This window comes from Nelumbo nucifera, chromosome 1 (genome assembly GCF_055504915.1).
Source record: "Nelumbo nucifera cultivar China Antique chromosome 1, China Antique-T2T, whole genome shotgun sequence".
NCBI classification, from domain to species: domain Eukaryota; kingdom Viridiplantae; phylum Streptophyta; class Magnoliopsida; order Proteales; family Nelumbonaceae; genus Nelumbo; species Nelumbo nucifera.
This window is the reverse complement of record NC_142649.1, coordinates 203730810-203747333: the sequence shown is the minus strand read 5'-3', so window position 1 is coordinate 203747333 and position 16524 is coordinate 203730810. Positions and strand designations below refer to the sequence as shown.

Here is a 16524-nt window from a genome sequence, read left to right as displayed (position 1 = left end):
GTATTTTAGTCAAAAGAAAATTCCACAATCTTATTCATATTTTTAATAGTAGTGTAAATATAGAATTATAGATGTATTCATTTTTTACTATAGTTTTTTGTATTTTTGTGTGTAAAACTAATTCTGATATTTTACACTTACTGTTTGTTTAATTTGATAAATATATGATATTATACATGTGTTTGAATTTTTTTTGCAAAATGTATGTATTTTTGTATTATTATATTATATTAATTTTTATTATTTATTTATGACATTAAATTTTAATACATTTAACCCAAAAGTTGGATTATTTATTATTAATATTTATATTTCATTTTTGGCCAATTTTATATTATGTATTTCATTTTCATTATCAATAAAAATAATTTGATTACATAAATGTGTCTATTTTTTCTATATTTTTTGTAATTTTCTATATTTATTTTTATTTTAAAAATTTTATTACCTAACTATGATTTCATAGATTGATCAATTTGATTCGGATGGTTGAATTGCTTAACCACCACTTGGATAAAGAATGGTTTTGTTTTTTAGTTAATTTTAAAATATACGGATTTGTACCGTTAAAAACATTGACATAGATCTTTTTAGTAGCATTAATTAGTGAAAAATAACTTAAAATATATGATTTAATAAGATAAAATGGGATTTAATTCCTTAAGTATAAGACTTAATTAGAGGAAATTAAATAAGGTGGAAAGTAATAATTGAAGTTACATTTTGAATCCTTACAATTAGAGATGGATTAAATACACAAATATGGACATTTTAGTAGCCATTAAAACTGACATTAAAGATATAATAAAATGACTTTTATACCCTTTCTCAAACAAAGAAATATAAGATAATTTTAGTCCAAAAAAATCTTTCATACTACATTCACACTTTTATATATAGTAGATAATAATAGATTAATCCCTTAATCCAGTGTTGTAATTAAAAAAAGGGTAAATTACAAAGACCCCTAGTGTACTTTGGGGTCTGTGACGAAGTCCCCCCGTACTAAGACCATGAGACAAGGACCCCCTTCCGTTAGCCTTTTGTCTAAAAAGACTATTACAAAATTGTTTAATCCCCATACTACCCTTGTAATAACTATTTGGACAAGAAAAGCCCTGAAAAAGACTATTAAAAAATTGTTTAATCGCCATACTACCCTTGTAATAACTATTTGGACAAGAAAAGCACTGTTCATCTTCCCTGACCTCACATACACTAATAGCGGTGGCCGGTGGTATTGCCCACTACCTCAGATTCCTTCACATTTCTATCTTTCTTCCTCTCTTTCCGTCTCTCTCCTCTCTCTCTCTCTCCCCCGATCTCTCTTCTTCCCCTTCCCCTTATTGAACCCATTTAATTTAATCTTAATCTTGCTCCGTTTCATTCCGTAAGTGATCGATTCAGATCGATTGAGAGAGAGAGAGAGAGGAGGGGTTTTGCTATTTGAATTAATTTTGAAGTGATCTTCAAATACCTCAAGCCCCAGCTCGTGATTCCAAAGTCTGAACGATGTTTTCTAAAAACAGTGCAGTCTCATCCAAAACAATTTTATCCACCTCTTCCTTTCTAGCTGCATCGGTTATTTTGAAAACATTGCAATCTCATAGAAACAATTTTATCCTTATGCCTGAACTGGAAGAAAGATGTAGGTCAATTCTGTAATATTTTGGTTTTTCTGATGATGGATCTTTTATGATGTATTCTTGTTTATCATCTTTTGCTTTTGCATCATGGGGATCAAGTAGAGAAACCATTGGTCATTTCTTTGTTCCTTGAACTAGATTTCCGCGAACTTGTGGATGTAGAGGAAGAGTATCGGGTTGGTCATTGGTGTGTGCCCCATTTGGGAAATGTGCTTTGTTTTTGTTTCTCCACTCAGATCTTCTTCCGTGGCTGAAAAAGTTTTTGGCTTTGAACTTTTGAATCTGAGAGGCCCACAAACTATCTAAACATAAAATCATTAAATGTTTCTTCTTTTGGCTCTTCTCCTATAGTCATTTTTTACATTGGTCTTTCATCAGATTCACCATTTTGTGCAATTGCCAACATGATCAACTACAGCAAATTTGTAAGTTCTCTTGTTGGTCTTCTGGGAAATTACTAGTTTCAACAGCTTTGCTCTTGAGAATCTATTAGTAGGACTATATGGCATCCATTCTTCGACAGGAAATGAAGATTTAATCTATTCTAGGATTCTGGTTTTTCAGCATTGTTTGAATTTTTGAGATATTACAACTGCCACCAAGGTTGTATTTTCTTCATGGATGCAACATCACCATCTCAACTTCCTCAAGAGTCATTTTCTCTAGGTATCATAGCTTTGGAGGAAGAGAGTTCTGTAGTTCCAACTAAGCCTTTGACCATCAGGACATCAAGTTCCTGCAGTAGCCAATCGAGTAGTAAGAAATCTCTCCCTGTATCTCCTTCCGATTTGCTTTAACCATGCATAAAGAGCTCAAATGAATCATCCCCATTGAATTCCCCATCCCTCATCTCCCCACCATCATCAGCATTCGTCTCAGCTTTACAATCACCTTACATATCTCCAAGGGCCTTGCTTCCACCACCCCCAGAAAACGCGACTCCATCTACTACGCCAGAAAACCCAACTCCAACAACACATCCATCTCCTCCGGTTTCTTACTGTGGCTCTGTATCTAGTGACATCCCAAGCTCTTCCTACACCCCTCCACCAGAAACAGAAAGATTGGATTTCTGCGATGACCCATCTGACCAAAAGCTTAAATTTGTGACCTGTGCTCTAGTTCCTGATACTGCACCTCCCCGAAATCTCACTTACCTTCCCTGTCCCTCGGATTTCCTTTGCGAAAACCTCCGTTTCTAACTCTCCTAATGCAAAACTCAGGAGCTGTGATGTTTATATAGGCTTCCATGGCCAGAATTCCAATCTGATACGCTTCTGTAAGTGGCTTAAATCAGAGCTTGAGCTCCAGGGAAATAGCTTGTTTTGTTGCAGACAGAGCTAAATATTCAAATACTCAGAGCCATGGGATTGCTGATAGAATTATTTCCTCAGCCACTTATGGTGTTGTGATTGTCACGAGATCAAGCTTTCTCAATCTGTGAAAAATCAATTCCGTCGAACCCAATTCAACCACACCGTTGGCCGAAGGTATACACACCATCGTCCGCAAGCCAAAAATTTGACCTTGTCTCGCCCGATCGCAAGCCTCTCACCCCCGGTAAGCCACATCGGAGACGATGCGAAGAAAGCCTGACCAGGAAGGCCACTACCGTTGATGAACGACTGCGTCATCGGCACAAGAAAGAACCACTCGGTGTTCGTAACCTCTTCATCAACAGGATCGTGTGCAGACGTCGGAACCCCGAAAATTAACGAATTAAGCCATTTGACCTTTTCAGAAATGTGAAGGAATACGAGGTAGAGGGGGATTACTGCCGGTCCGCCGCTGTTGTGGAGATTAAACAATATTGTAACGGAGTCTTTGTCTCACGGTCATGGGGTCTGTGTCTGGGGTCCTTAAAAAAAAAAAACTGACTTAATTTGTTTGTAATTTTATTTGCATTAGTGCAAAAGTATATAAGTGTAAATGAGTTGAGAGCAAATTCTGATTTACTGTTTTTTAACCAGAATTCACATTCATTTTATTTTTACTTCCATGCTTTTGTACTGGTCATTTGCACTGCAATGACTACGTGGTAGGTGGAGGTGGAATGGGAGTGTGAGGGCATGCCTCCCAACGACTAGACATAAAATTGCCATGTTGCCAGATTATATGTCCATAATATAATTTGACTTCTTTGTGGGTATGATAAGTCAATATGCTGCAATTCTCACATGGCTCACAGAGAACAGCTTTAATGACTTTGTACACTGACTCAAGGGTGGAGTGGTTACCGGTTAGTGGTTAGATACAAGAGATGAAGAGGCTCAACTGAATGATTTGTTATTTTGTTCTTTTAGGCTCACTTTGAAAGAAGTACAAATACAAATATGTAGAGTGCAAAACCTTGTTATTTGTATTATTTTGTATGTATTTGCATTGCACATATTTGTATTCGTAACCTTACCAATTAGCCAGCTGGCACCTTGTTTGTATACTGTATTTTTAAATTTGTATTGTACCGTATATATTTGTACTATTTCCAAACTGGTCGCCTAAAAGACAAATTAATAGAATGTTTAGTTCAGCCTAAAAGTGATTTTTTTTTTTTTTTTTTTTTTTTGCATAGCCCAAAGCCTAGCAAATTTTCAGGCATTTGTAGTTTTGTATATGTACAGTACAAATACATACAAAATATAAAGTTTTGCACTCTACATATTCGTATATGTATTCCTTCCAAACTGAGCCTCAATTTGACTTTTTCCTAGCAATCTTCAGCAATTATGTATGTCTAAATTTTCAATTTAGTAAACCCCATTTATTTTATGCCTTCTCATCAATGTTCATAACTTTGATAGTTGTATAGCCATTAATTTCTATTAATTTCCACATTATTTTCAGACAACTATTTAGATGACAACTTTTAATTAAGTAATTTCACAATGTGCCGTTGCAGTGGCCTGTTGGGAGCATTTTATTGGTAGCAGATCCCTACCCCTTGTATGTTGTCATTCATGGGATCTATGTTCCTGCTGCATAGTTGCAATGTGTTGTGGGATTGGTGTGAGAAGCTTTGTGTGGGGAGAAGATCCGGGTTTGTGTGGTAGATGTGGTCTCTATCAATGTTGTCAAGGCGGTTGCTGTTAGAGAGTGAAGAGTGGACTGTTTGCCGAAGAAAATCAATACCCCTGGAGCATAATTTATATAATTTATTGGGTTCAACTATGATACAGGAAAGATATGATATCTGAATAACTTCTGACCGGTCAATTAGAATCATAAGTGTGGTAGTCAATCAGGTGTTATTTATCAAAATTCATGGGTGGGTTTTGATTGATAAACTCTTTCTATAACATGTCTTTCCCACATCATAGATTTTCCCTAATTTAAAATTAGTTGTATTTTGTTATAAATAAAGGGTTAAATGTAAATTTTCTCATATCCATTCATATCTATAGGGAAGCTATTAGGGCTGTTGATTGACTTCAAAATGAAGCTAGCTAGACTGAGATCTTGGTCTATGAGATCTGGTGGTGAGATTAGAGAGCTGTCTTGTGTTTTCTTCTATGATTTGTGGGGTCTGGTTACTCCCTGTACTCTCTGTAGCTTTCTTTTGATTCCTCTTCTACCCAAAAAATCACAAAACAGAGAGTGATGAATACTCAACTATGTATTGTATTAATAAGCTTGAAAAAGGATATATTTATTACCATACGTTTTGAATAATATGTATGGAGATGGTAGAAAGATATGGATATGCTTGGATACATAAATCTCACAAATACATTAATAATATAAAATCTAATATTGAAATAATCTTGGGTTATGTATAAACATATAATAAATGCATACTTTAATAGTTTACATGAAAAAACACATTACAATAAGTAACGTATGGACTTCATATATGTTTTGGATTTTCCCAATTTTTTTGTAAAAACCCATAAATCTATTAATAGAAGCCTAAAACATTACAGATCTAACCAAAAGTTCAACATAATTTGTTGTTTATTCATAATTTTTTAAATAAATATTTTTTCCTCAAATAATCAATATGTTTTATTTACTTATTTATTGTGGATTAAATTATTAATTATTAGCTTAAAGAAATTGATCATTTTAGTTTAAAAATATATAAGGTCCATTAGAATTCCTAAGATGCATACAATATTAATATAGTTACTTTAATTTTTTATTATTTTTATTTATGTAAATTACCAAAAATTAAGAAATAAAATATCATTTTTGACATAAATTGTTATTGGATCGTTGACAGAAATTATTTAAGACAAAATAAATTACTTTTGTAATTTTTGGGTTTGTCTTTTTTTGGAGAAAATCTATATTAATAAAGACCTAAAACATCACAAATCCAACCACAAGTTACCATATTTTTGTAATTGAAACACCAAAAAAGTGGAGATGAAAATAGGAAACAATGAAATGACAAAAGACTATTGTAGAGGACAAAATATGCCAAATGGATGATATATAGGGTCTTTTATATCGACCCTGTATTGACCATATCATATCGATATTTTAAACCTTGACTACAATGATTAAATGTTGAGATGGTTTGACTTTTAAGCCATTTTAAAACAAATGAATTCACTAATATTGATATGTTTAACGACTTAAATTTTCCTTAGTCTCTAATTGCCCACTAATGTGAACAGTCAAAACTGTCAAACTAAATTTATTTTCCCAGGGTACTTACGTGAGTTATATAGACAATTCCATCTATAAAACTGCAAAGACATGCAATCGAAAACCAACCTCGGAGAAGAGAAGGGACCTTCATATAGATTTTGCTTCTCTCCTACTGGATCATTCTATCTCTCTGCAAACTATTTAGAGTAAAGGAGGAACCCAGTCACTCTCCCTGAGCTTCGAATTGTACGTGCAATGGCCCTGCCAAATGCAGGTAGCCTGAACATCCCAGCAGAGAAACCTGGACTCCCGATAGCTGGAAAACAAAGACAGTTCTTCAAATTCCAGCTTACCCAAGTAAAGAAGAGCTTGACAAGGTTCTGAAGCAGCTTGAGAGCTCCCCTCCACTTGTTTTCGCCGGGGAGGCACGGAAGTTGGAGGAACGACTTGCGAATGCAGCTGTTGGAAAGGCTTTTCTGCTTCAGGGTGGAGACTGTGCTGAGAGTTTCAAGGAATTCAGTGCAAACAAAGTAAGGGATACATTCAGCGTTTTGTTGCAGATGGGAGTGGTCTTGGACTTCGGAGCTCAGATGCCCGTCATCAAGGTCTGTCTTTTATGGCTCCTGATCTCATACTCGGGTTTTTCTTGTATATATTCTATGGATTTCATGTCTGAGTATGTTAACATTTTTTTTATCTGTATAGTTTTAACGCTAGTTCAACTTTGTCCATTATTGCTCTTCTATTAGCAATTAATTTGTTCCATGCTAATTTAGTCGGCTTTGTTGAGTTGATCATTGTGATGATTTATCAGGGAAGAGAGAGAGAGAAGGCTCTGATACCCTACATCTTCCTTCATAAAATTTTTTTTCATCTTTTTACATAGGATGTGACGCAGCGTGGAAGCAATGGAAGCCGGAGCTGGCTATGCAAGCACCGGGCATCGCTAGCACCTAGCAAATAACACCGATTTCTCTAGGAGAGAGAAAAGGTGGCGAAACCCAAAGAGAAGAGAACTTAAGAAAATCTGAAAATATGAAGTGTGTATTAACTGAAAACTATCAATATTTATAGTACATCTTGGAAGTTGTAAAGTAATTAGGAAAGAGGGTTAGGATAGTTCTAATCTGCATGAATCTTGGACTTTCTTGATCTTGATCTTGATAGGCCATCTTGAACTGTCTTGGTAAGATCGAACCTCCTTGAACTTGATCCGCCACCGTCCGATCTCCTTGGTAGTCCTCTATGCTTGAATCTAGGAAGTCTTTGGAAATCTTGATGATGCTTGGAGTCTTGCTAATCTTGATAGTCTTGGGAGTCTTGAGTTGTTCTTGCTTATCTTTCTTGGACTAATCTTGATAATCTTGGGTTCTTGGCTCCTTCTCTATCTTGACTTCTTGCCTTATCCTTATCCTAGAGCTGCCGCCCCTAGGGGTGAGATGGGCTTTCTTGGGATGGGCCTCCATCATTCTCCCCCACTTGGAGAGAACTCGACCTCGAGTCGTGATTAGGATAGGCAAGTGTGATCTCTGGTAAATACCGGTGTAGGTCAGCAACGTTGAAGGTCTTGGATATACCCATCTAATCTGGTAGGTCCACTACATAGGCATTATCATTGATCTTCTTCACGATCTTGTATGGACCATACTTCCGGGGCTTCAACTTGTTGTAAGTACCTACGGGAATTCTTTCCTTCCTTAAGAAGACCATAACCTCATCACCTACATCGAACACTTGAGACCGGCGGTGCTTGTCTGCGGCCATCTTGTACTTGGCGTTGGATTGCTCTAGCTTCTGATTCACAGCCTCTTGGATGGACTGGATCTGTTTTGCCATATGCTCCACTGAGGTACGGGCGTTGGGTACTCTGAGTAGCTTCACTAAATCCAGTGCATGGTTAGGGACCTTCATGTACACGATGGAGAATGGGGATCTACTTGTAGAACTGTGCACTACATTGTTATAGGCGAACTCGGCCTGGGCTATGGCGAAATCCCACTGTTTTGGCCTCTCCCGACATATGCTGCGAATTAAATTCCCTAAGGTCCGGTTTACCACTTTTGTCTGTCCATCTGTCTGCGGATGGGCTATACTGCTGAAATTAAGTGACGAATCAAACAACCTCCACAGGGTCATCCAAAAGTGACTGAGGAACCGTGTGTCACGATCTGATGTGATGGTCTTGGGTACCCCATGCAAGCGAACAATCTCCCTGAAGAATAATTTGGCTGTAGTGGATGCATATGCTGTTTTCTTGCATGGGAGGAAGTGAGCCATTTTTGAGAACCTATCAACCACCACGAAGACAGAGTCCATGTTCCTCTGGGTCTTTGGCAAGCCTATCACAAAATTCATGGACAGGTCCTCCCATATAGCAGTAGGAACGGGTAGTGGCATGTAGAGACCTGTGTTCTAGGTTTGTCCCTTAACTGCCTGACAAACATAGCACCTGCTTACAATGGTAGACACGTCCCTTCTTAATTTTGGCCAGTAATATCGCCCTTTAACTGCTTCTACTGTTTTGTCCCTTCCCAAGTGTCCTGCTAATCCACCCCCATGCAAATCCCTGATGATCTTTTCGCGGAGGGAGGTGCAAGGGATACACAATTGTTCCCCTTTCATAAGGAACCCATCATAAATAAAGAAGTCCTCTGTTGACTGCTTATTTACACATTTCTCCCATACTTGGTTCATCAGCCTCATGAATGTGTTGGGTGTGTTGGTTGGCCCAAAGGGCATGACTAACCACTCGAACAAGCCATCTCTAGTCTTGAAGGTTGTTTTCCATTCATCTCCGGGATGGATCCTGATCTGATGATATCCACTCCTGAGATCTATTTTTGAGAAAACTACAGCTCCATTAAGCTGGTCCAGCATGTCATCCAACTCGGGAATAGGAAATTTGTACCCAATGGTAATCTTATTAATGGCCCTGCTGTCGACACACATTCTCCATCTGCCATCCTTTTTAGGTGTTAATAAGGCAGGTACTGCATAAGGACTCATGCTTATCTGAATGTGTCCCTTTTTCAATAATTCTTCTACCTTTTCCCGTAAGATTTCATTCTCTTTAGGACTCATCCTATAATTAGACCTGTTCATGGGCCAGGTAGCCCGACGGCCTGGCCCGGCTCGCACCCCGGCTGGGCTTGGTCATATAATTAGGCCCGTGGGCCTGACCTCGGGCTTAACATAGTAAGCCCGACTGTGTTTCGGGCCGGGCTCGGGATTTGTCAAAAAAGCACGGCCCGAGCCCGGCCCGACTCAGTATTATATATTTTATAAAATATATAATATGTATTTTATATATTATATAAAATATATAAATAATATAATATTTATTAAAATATATATATATTTTATTCTTTTCTTTATAATTTCAATCTATCTCTCTTTTTATTCAGCTACTTCAACATTAATAATAATAATAATATAGGCTAAATTTCGGGCCCGGGTCTAGGCTCGGGCTTCGGGCTTTTTATGAGGGCCGGGCTCGGGCCCAAATTGTAGGCCCAATGGTCGGGCCGGGCTCGGGCTCGGGCCTTAAAAAAATTTGTTAATACACAATAAAAGCCCGGCCCGAGCCCGGCCCGGCCCGGCCCATGAACAGGTCTACCTGTAATGTGGGAGGTTAGGTAGACTGGCACCTGGAACAAAATCAATATGGTGTTGTTTATCTTTCATAAAGGGGAGTTCATTTGGTAACTCCTCTGGAACTACATCATTGAATTCATCAAGTAGTCCTTGCACTTCCACTTCTTTTTTCAGTTGGTAGGTATTATTCTTACCCATGTGCCTTGCATCTGTATCAAATTGCCAAGGCCTCCCTAACAAAATATGGCAAGCATCCATATCAACAATATCACAATATACTTCATCATGGTACTTACCAATCGAAAAAGGTACTTTGCAGCGTTCTTCTACCCGTACGCCGCCTCCTTCTTTGATCCACCCAATTGTATATGGGTTGGGATGTTTTTCAGGAATCAGCTGTAATTGTTGGATGACATTCTGCAAATAATATTTTCCTGACCGCCACTATCAATAATTAAATTAAACAATTTTCCCTTGACAGTACATCTGGTACGAAATAATCTGTGCCTCTGGGAAGTGTCTTTATTTTTTTGAGACAACAATAATTTTCTAACAACACAGGTATTTCCTCATGTTCATATGGACCCTTTTCATCCTCCCCATCAGGTCCACAATATACTTCCTCCTCAATATCTTCTTCCTCCTCCCTTTCTACCATATTAACTGTCTTCCTCCTGGAACAGTCACTAGATCTATGTCCCACCTCATTACATTTAAAACATTTAATAGGAGCAGGCCTTGCATAAGGGTTACTGGGTTTAGGAGGGTTGGAAGGATTACCTCGAGTATGTCCTCCTGTAGTAGCCTTATCGGCGTTACTTGTGCTTTCCGGGTGAGAAGGTTGTACTGTCGAGACTGATTTGTTCCTGTCGACAGTTGCTGGTCTGTTGTCGCTCCCGCTGTACCGGCAATAATTATCACCGTGTGCCTTGTCTTGGAACATTAATTCTGCTTTCAAAGCTAGGTTCCTTACTTCCTGCACACTAAGAACCATTTGTACACCAATTTTGTCTCTGATGGATGGTCTCAAACCGCTTAGATAACGGGCTGCCTGCTGGTTATCACTTTCAGATAATTGGTTTCTTTCAGCTAATCTCAAAAATTTAGATGTATATTCGTTAACACTACGAGAACCCTACGCACACCTCTGATAAGATTCAAACATATATTGTTCATAGTCAGGAGGTAAAAATCTACCTCTGATTAATTGTTTCATGCGCCTCCAGGTTCAAACAGGACCCCTTCCTTCTCTCATCCGGGTCTCTCTCATCTATTCCCACCAAACAGATGTGCCTCCCTTTAATCGGAAAGCTACCAGTTTTACCCTTCATTCCTCTGGTATCTCCATGTAATCAAAGAACCTATTGACTTCTGTGATCCAATCCAGGAGTCCCTCTATACCAAGATCTCCACTAAAAGTAGGAATATCTACCTTGAGTTTAAATTCATCATTATTCCTACGGGGATTGAAATTACCTTGATTGTGCCAATTTCTACCGTTTCTATCGTTACCGGGAAGAACTGGAACACCACCAAATTCCAGATCATCATCACTATTGTCGTCCAGGACTGGTCGTCGTAGCGCAGTATGGATGGGTGGTTTGTCGTGGTCGTCTCCCTCGATTTGCTGTGGATGTTCCCGGTTCCGTGGAGCAACCTCCTGTAACAAGGTTCGCAGTTGTTCAGCCATCTCTGCCAACTGCTGCTCGATGTTACGTGTTGTTGTACGTTGTTCTTCGATTGCTCTCCAAACAGCTGGAAACCCTTGATCTCCGTCACGGGGTGGGTTGCGGCTGCTACCGTCTGGGTCGGACATGACTGGGCGAATTCCCTGCTCTGATACCACTTGACGCAACGTGGAAGCAATGGAAGCCGGAGCTGGCTATGCAAGCATCGGGCGTCGCTAGCACCTAGCAAATAACACCGATTTCTCTAGGAGAGAGAAAAGGTGGCGAAACCCAAAGAGAAGAGAACTTAAGAAAATCTGAAAATATGAAGTGTGTATTAACTGAAAACTATCAATATTTATAGTACATCTTGGAAGTTGTAAAGTAATTAGGAAAGAGGGTTAGGATAGTTCTAATCTGCATGAATCTTGGACTTTCTTGATCTTGATCTTGATCTTGATCTTGATAGGCCATCTTGAACTGTCTTGGTAAGACCGAACCTCCTTGAACTTGATCCGCCACCGTCCGATCTCCCTGGTAGTCCTCTATGCTTGAATCTAGGAAGTCTTTGGAAATCTTGATGATGCTTGGAGTCTTGCTAATCTTGATAGTCTTGGGAGTCTTGAGTTGTTCTTGCTTATCTTTCTTGGACTAATCTTGATAATCTTGGGTTCTTGGCTCCTTCTCTATCTTGACTTCTTGCCTTATCCTTATCCTAGAGCTGTCGCCCCTAGGGGTGAGATGGGCTTTCTTGGGATGAGCCTCCATCAGGATGTTTAGGTGCTTCTCTTTAAGCAATTCACAGCTTGTTGAGATCTGGATTTGCCATTTTTCTTGTTGTTTTATATGTTTATGTTGTGGTTCTGATATGGATGCTTCTAAAATGACAAGAGGAGTTATTTAGCTCTAGCCTGTAATGGAGTTTCTCCACCAGACCGTTTACTCTCAGGGCCACCACCACATGTATCTCGCCTAACTAGAGTGGTTATCAGATGAGAGCAATCACATGATGAGAGCCACAATTCATCTTGGAAGCTGAAATTCCAACATGGAAAGCATATATGGACCCTCTAAATGGACAACCATTGGGCACTCCACAGATTCTTGAGAGCACTTCTACATAACATTTCATTTTTTATCTTTTCCTTTATTTAATGACATGAATCTACAAGATGGATCCATTTTTTGCATCAAATATCATTTAGTAACAAAAGCACAGTTACATTTTTTTGTGGGTATATAATGTTAGAATTCTAAAAATATGAATTAGAGAAAATTCCCAATTAGTACCATATACTTTGGGCCTAGTGCCACTTTGGTCCCCGAACTTTAAAATGCGACAATTCAGTACCCGAACTCTCAAAACATGACAATCCAGTACTTGTTGTTAACTAGTTGTTAAGTGGCATTTGAAAAAGACACAAATGCCCTTCGAGTGTCATCTAATTTTCTTTATCAACCATCCAAACATTAACAAAAAAATTTACAACCTCAAATCTTTGCCTCTTCTATTCAAAAAAGTTGGGATCACCAGATGGCCCACTCAAATATGACCTCAACTTTCTTGAATGGAAAAGGCTAGGATTTGGGACTGCTACTTTTTTGTTGACGTTTAGATGATTGATAAAGAAAATTAGATAACACTCGAAGGACATTTGTGTCTTTTTCAAATGTCATTTAACGGCTGGTTAACAACTACTTAACAGCGGGTGCTGGATTGTCATGTTTTGAAAGTTTGAGTATTGAATTGTCGCATTTTAAAGTTTGGGGACCAAAGTGGCACTAGGCCCAAAGTGGAGGGTACTAATGGGAAAATTTCCCTATGAATTATTTTATTAGTATAAGCTTTTTCCATAGACATGTTCATGAGTCCCTGTCTTTTTCCATCTTCCTGAGTTAGACTCTTGACACGTGTCAGATTCTGGCGCCCATGTCCATTCCATGCAACACTAATGGAAAGAGAGGTAAGCCATTTTGGTCTGCCATCTCACCTTCCAAACGTATTTCAAGGTTTTTAAAGAACAGAGTTCTATATGTGTATTGTCTTAATAGCAGATCTAATTTCTCAACACAAAAATAATAAAAGTAAAACTGTTCCCATATTCTGGTTTTCTGTGATGTTAATTCAACTGACAGGATGATTTCTATTTCCATCAATTGTATGTAGAAATATTTGTTTTCTCTAGTCATCTGTATTTTTATTGGGTTTCGTTGTCCACTGTAGCTGCTTGCACATTTTCATTATTTATGTGTCTGATTCCATCTTCGGTCATAATCACTGATGTTATCTAAAGATGCCCTAGTTGTGTCTTATCGAGGGGTCTAAATCTCTTCGTATTTATTTGGGTTTGTTCCTTTTAAATCAAGGAATAGAATTTGGGTTAAGAAGAATAGTTTGGTTCCTTCTATTTGAGCCATGTTACTTTACACTTGCCTGAGGTGAAAGAGGGGAACAAGAGAATAATTAAAAATCAACAGTTAATCTGCTTAGCATTTCATACGGTAGGGCATATCAGCCTGTATCCATACTTTTTTTTTAAGTTTTATTTATTTATTTTTTAAAATCGGTTCAGAGGGGTCAGTTTAAGGCCCGGCTACCCTCTTAACCATGCTCTGATCCGATACAACCCCTGGATGGGTGTATCGGAAAGCCATCAGCATGATATGTATCGATACTTTGAACCTTGATTTCATATATTTGGCTGGATTAACTCTTATCGGAAAGCCATCAGCATGATATGCAATCTTATCGTACACTTCACTAAAATTAATAGATAACTGTTCTTGAAAGAAGGAATTTCAGTATATATTGTGTTCCAGTTGCAACATGTTGCTGGTTTTTTTCTGGAGAAATTTGTTGTTTATTCTGATAAGATACTTCAGTACTTCCTCTGATGGAAGTCTCTTCTTTGATTATGCAACAGGTGGGACGGATGGCAGGCCAATTTGCAAAACCTAGGTCTACTTCATTTGAGACCAGAGATGGGGTGAAGCTCCCAATTTATCAAGGAGACATCATCAATGGTCATGCTTTTGATGAAAAATCTAGAACACCAGACCCCCAAAGGCTGATAAAAGCATATTACCAGTCTGGGTGTACACTAAATCTTCTTAGAGCATTTGCTACCGGTGGATATGCAGCTATGCAAAGAGTCTCACAATGGAACCTAGATTTCACAGAACACAGTGAGCAAGGAGACAGGTTTCTCTACCTCTCCAAGATCTAGTTCTTAATACAGATAGCTGTGGTTATATTGAATATTTTTTTGCTGATACTTGGTAGATATACTTTACTGGTTGAGGACAGGTACATGGAACTTGCACAAAAGGTAGATGAAGCTCTGGGATTCATGGCTGCTGCTGGACTTGATCTAGATCATCCTACAATGACAGCCACTGAATTCTGGACGTCTCATGAATGCCTTCATCTGCCATATGAGCAGGCATTAACAAGGGAGGATTCAACAACTGGCCTTTACTATGATTGATCAGCTCACATGCTTTGGGTGGGTGAGAGAACTCGACAGTTGGATGGAGCTCATGTTGAGTTCCTAAGGGGAGTAGCCAATCCTCTTGGCATAAAGGTAGGTGGTGAGCCACATTAACCATCTAAAGATCTGTTAGTTTTCTCTTAAGTTTTTCAGAGGGTTATTCTGATCCTAACTTCCAAACCCTTCCTCTCTACTTGTCATGACCAGTTAGTTGTTCTATTGCTGTTAAGATAATATAGAGTGGTTACATTATTTTAAGCTAATTCTTCAGTTTTTAAGATCGAGTTTTTTCTAGGGCTCAACATGAAATTGCTACTTATCATGAAGGTAAGTGACAAGATGGAACCCGAGGAGCTTGTGAAGTTGTGTGAGATTCTGAACCCTCAAAATAGGCCTGGAAGGCTAACAATAATCACTAGAATGGGAGCTGAAAACATGCGGGTGAAGTTCCCCCACCTGGTTAGGGCTGTGCGCCAGGCTGGGCTTATTGTGACTTGGGTGAGTGATCCTATGCACGGGAACGCCATTAAGGCTCCATGTGGCCTCAGGACACGCTCATTTGATGCAATCAGGGTAAGAACTCAGCCAATCATATTAAAGTATTGCCCAAACCATTTAGTTATCTTGCACTTAATTTCTACATCCTGAGGACTAATAAGGTGCTTTGCTTCTCTATCTGTTTTAGTCGGAGTTGAGAGCATTCTTTGATGTTCATGAACAAGAGGGGAGCCACCCTGGAGGTGTCCATTTGGAGATGACAGGTCAGAATGTTACAGAATGCATTGGAGGATCAAGGACAGTGACTTTTGATGACTTGAATTTGTGCTACCAAACACATTGTGATCCAACGCTCAATGCTTCACAGTCGCTAGAATTGGCTTTTGCAATTGCACAGAGACTGAGAAGGAGAAGGATGAAATCTGGTCAGACCTTCCTCAAAAACCAACAGGGAAATGGTTCTGTTGACTAGATATATTTTAGATTCATTGGTTCCTCAGTTCAGGGATTATTATATATAGTTTCTTTTCATCTGTTGGTAGAAAATTTCCATCTTGAATCTTCAATTGGCTAGGGTCTTATCAATGAGCCTATGGCCTTAGGTGGCATTATAAAGTATCTTGTCAATACTCCCCAGCCTTGTATGCCAGTTTTGGGTTACAGACCCTTCTTTAGTCCAGTCAATCTTCCTTCAATATATTTGTGCTTCCATATCTGTGTTCCATCTGAAACCACAAGAGTGAACTGAAGCTTTACATTCTTCTACAACCATAAGGCCTAATAAGTGAAATATCTAATCTGTTTATGAAACACAACATTTTATTTTTCATCACTCAAAAGCCTATAGCATCAATTCAATCTCCTGGAACAAATGGTATCACTGCCATACCAAATGGTCTTTACAGAATCTAGGTTCATGCATGAAAATACAGCACCCGTCAGGTAGTTTGCTGTGAAGTGAGATTGAGGACCAATGCTTCGATTTCAAGGAAAATAAAAGCTACAAATGAGAATTATTAAGCACATCATATCCTT

The 16524-nt window shown here is 38.6% G+C and overlaps 1 pseudogene across 1 annotated transcript; it reads left to right on the top strand.

The window, feature by feature from the left end:
* The first annotated feature begins 3807 nt into the window (after positions 1–3807).
* Positions 3808–16442, top strand: LOC104609895 (phospho-2-dehydro-3-deoxyheptonate aldolase 1, chloroplastic-like; annotated as a pseudogene). The gene is made up of 6 exons (XR_016084018.1): positions 3808–3885; positions 6518–6844; positions 14425–14702; positions 14808–15084; positions 15319–15564; positions 15677–16442. The product of XR_016084018.1 is annotated as a phospho-2-dehydro-3-deoxyheptonate aldolase 1, chloroplastic-like (transcript).
* Positions 16443–16524: the final 82 nt, after the last annotated feature.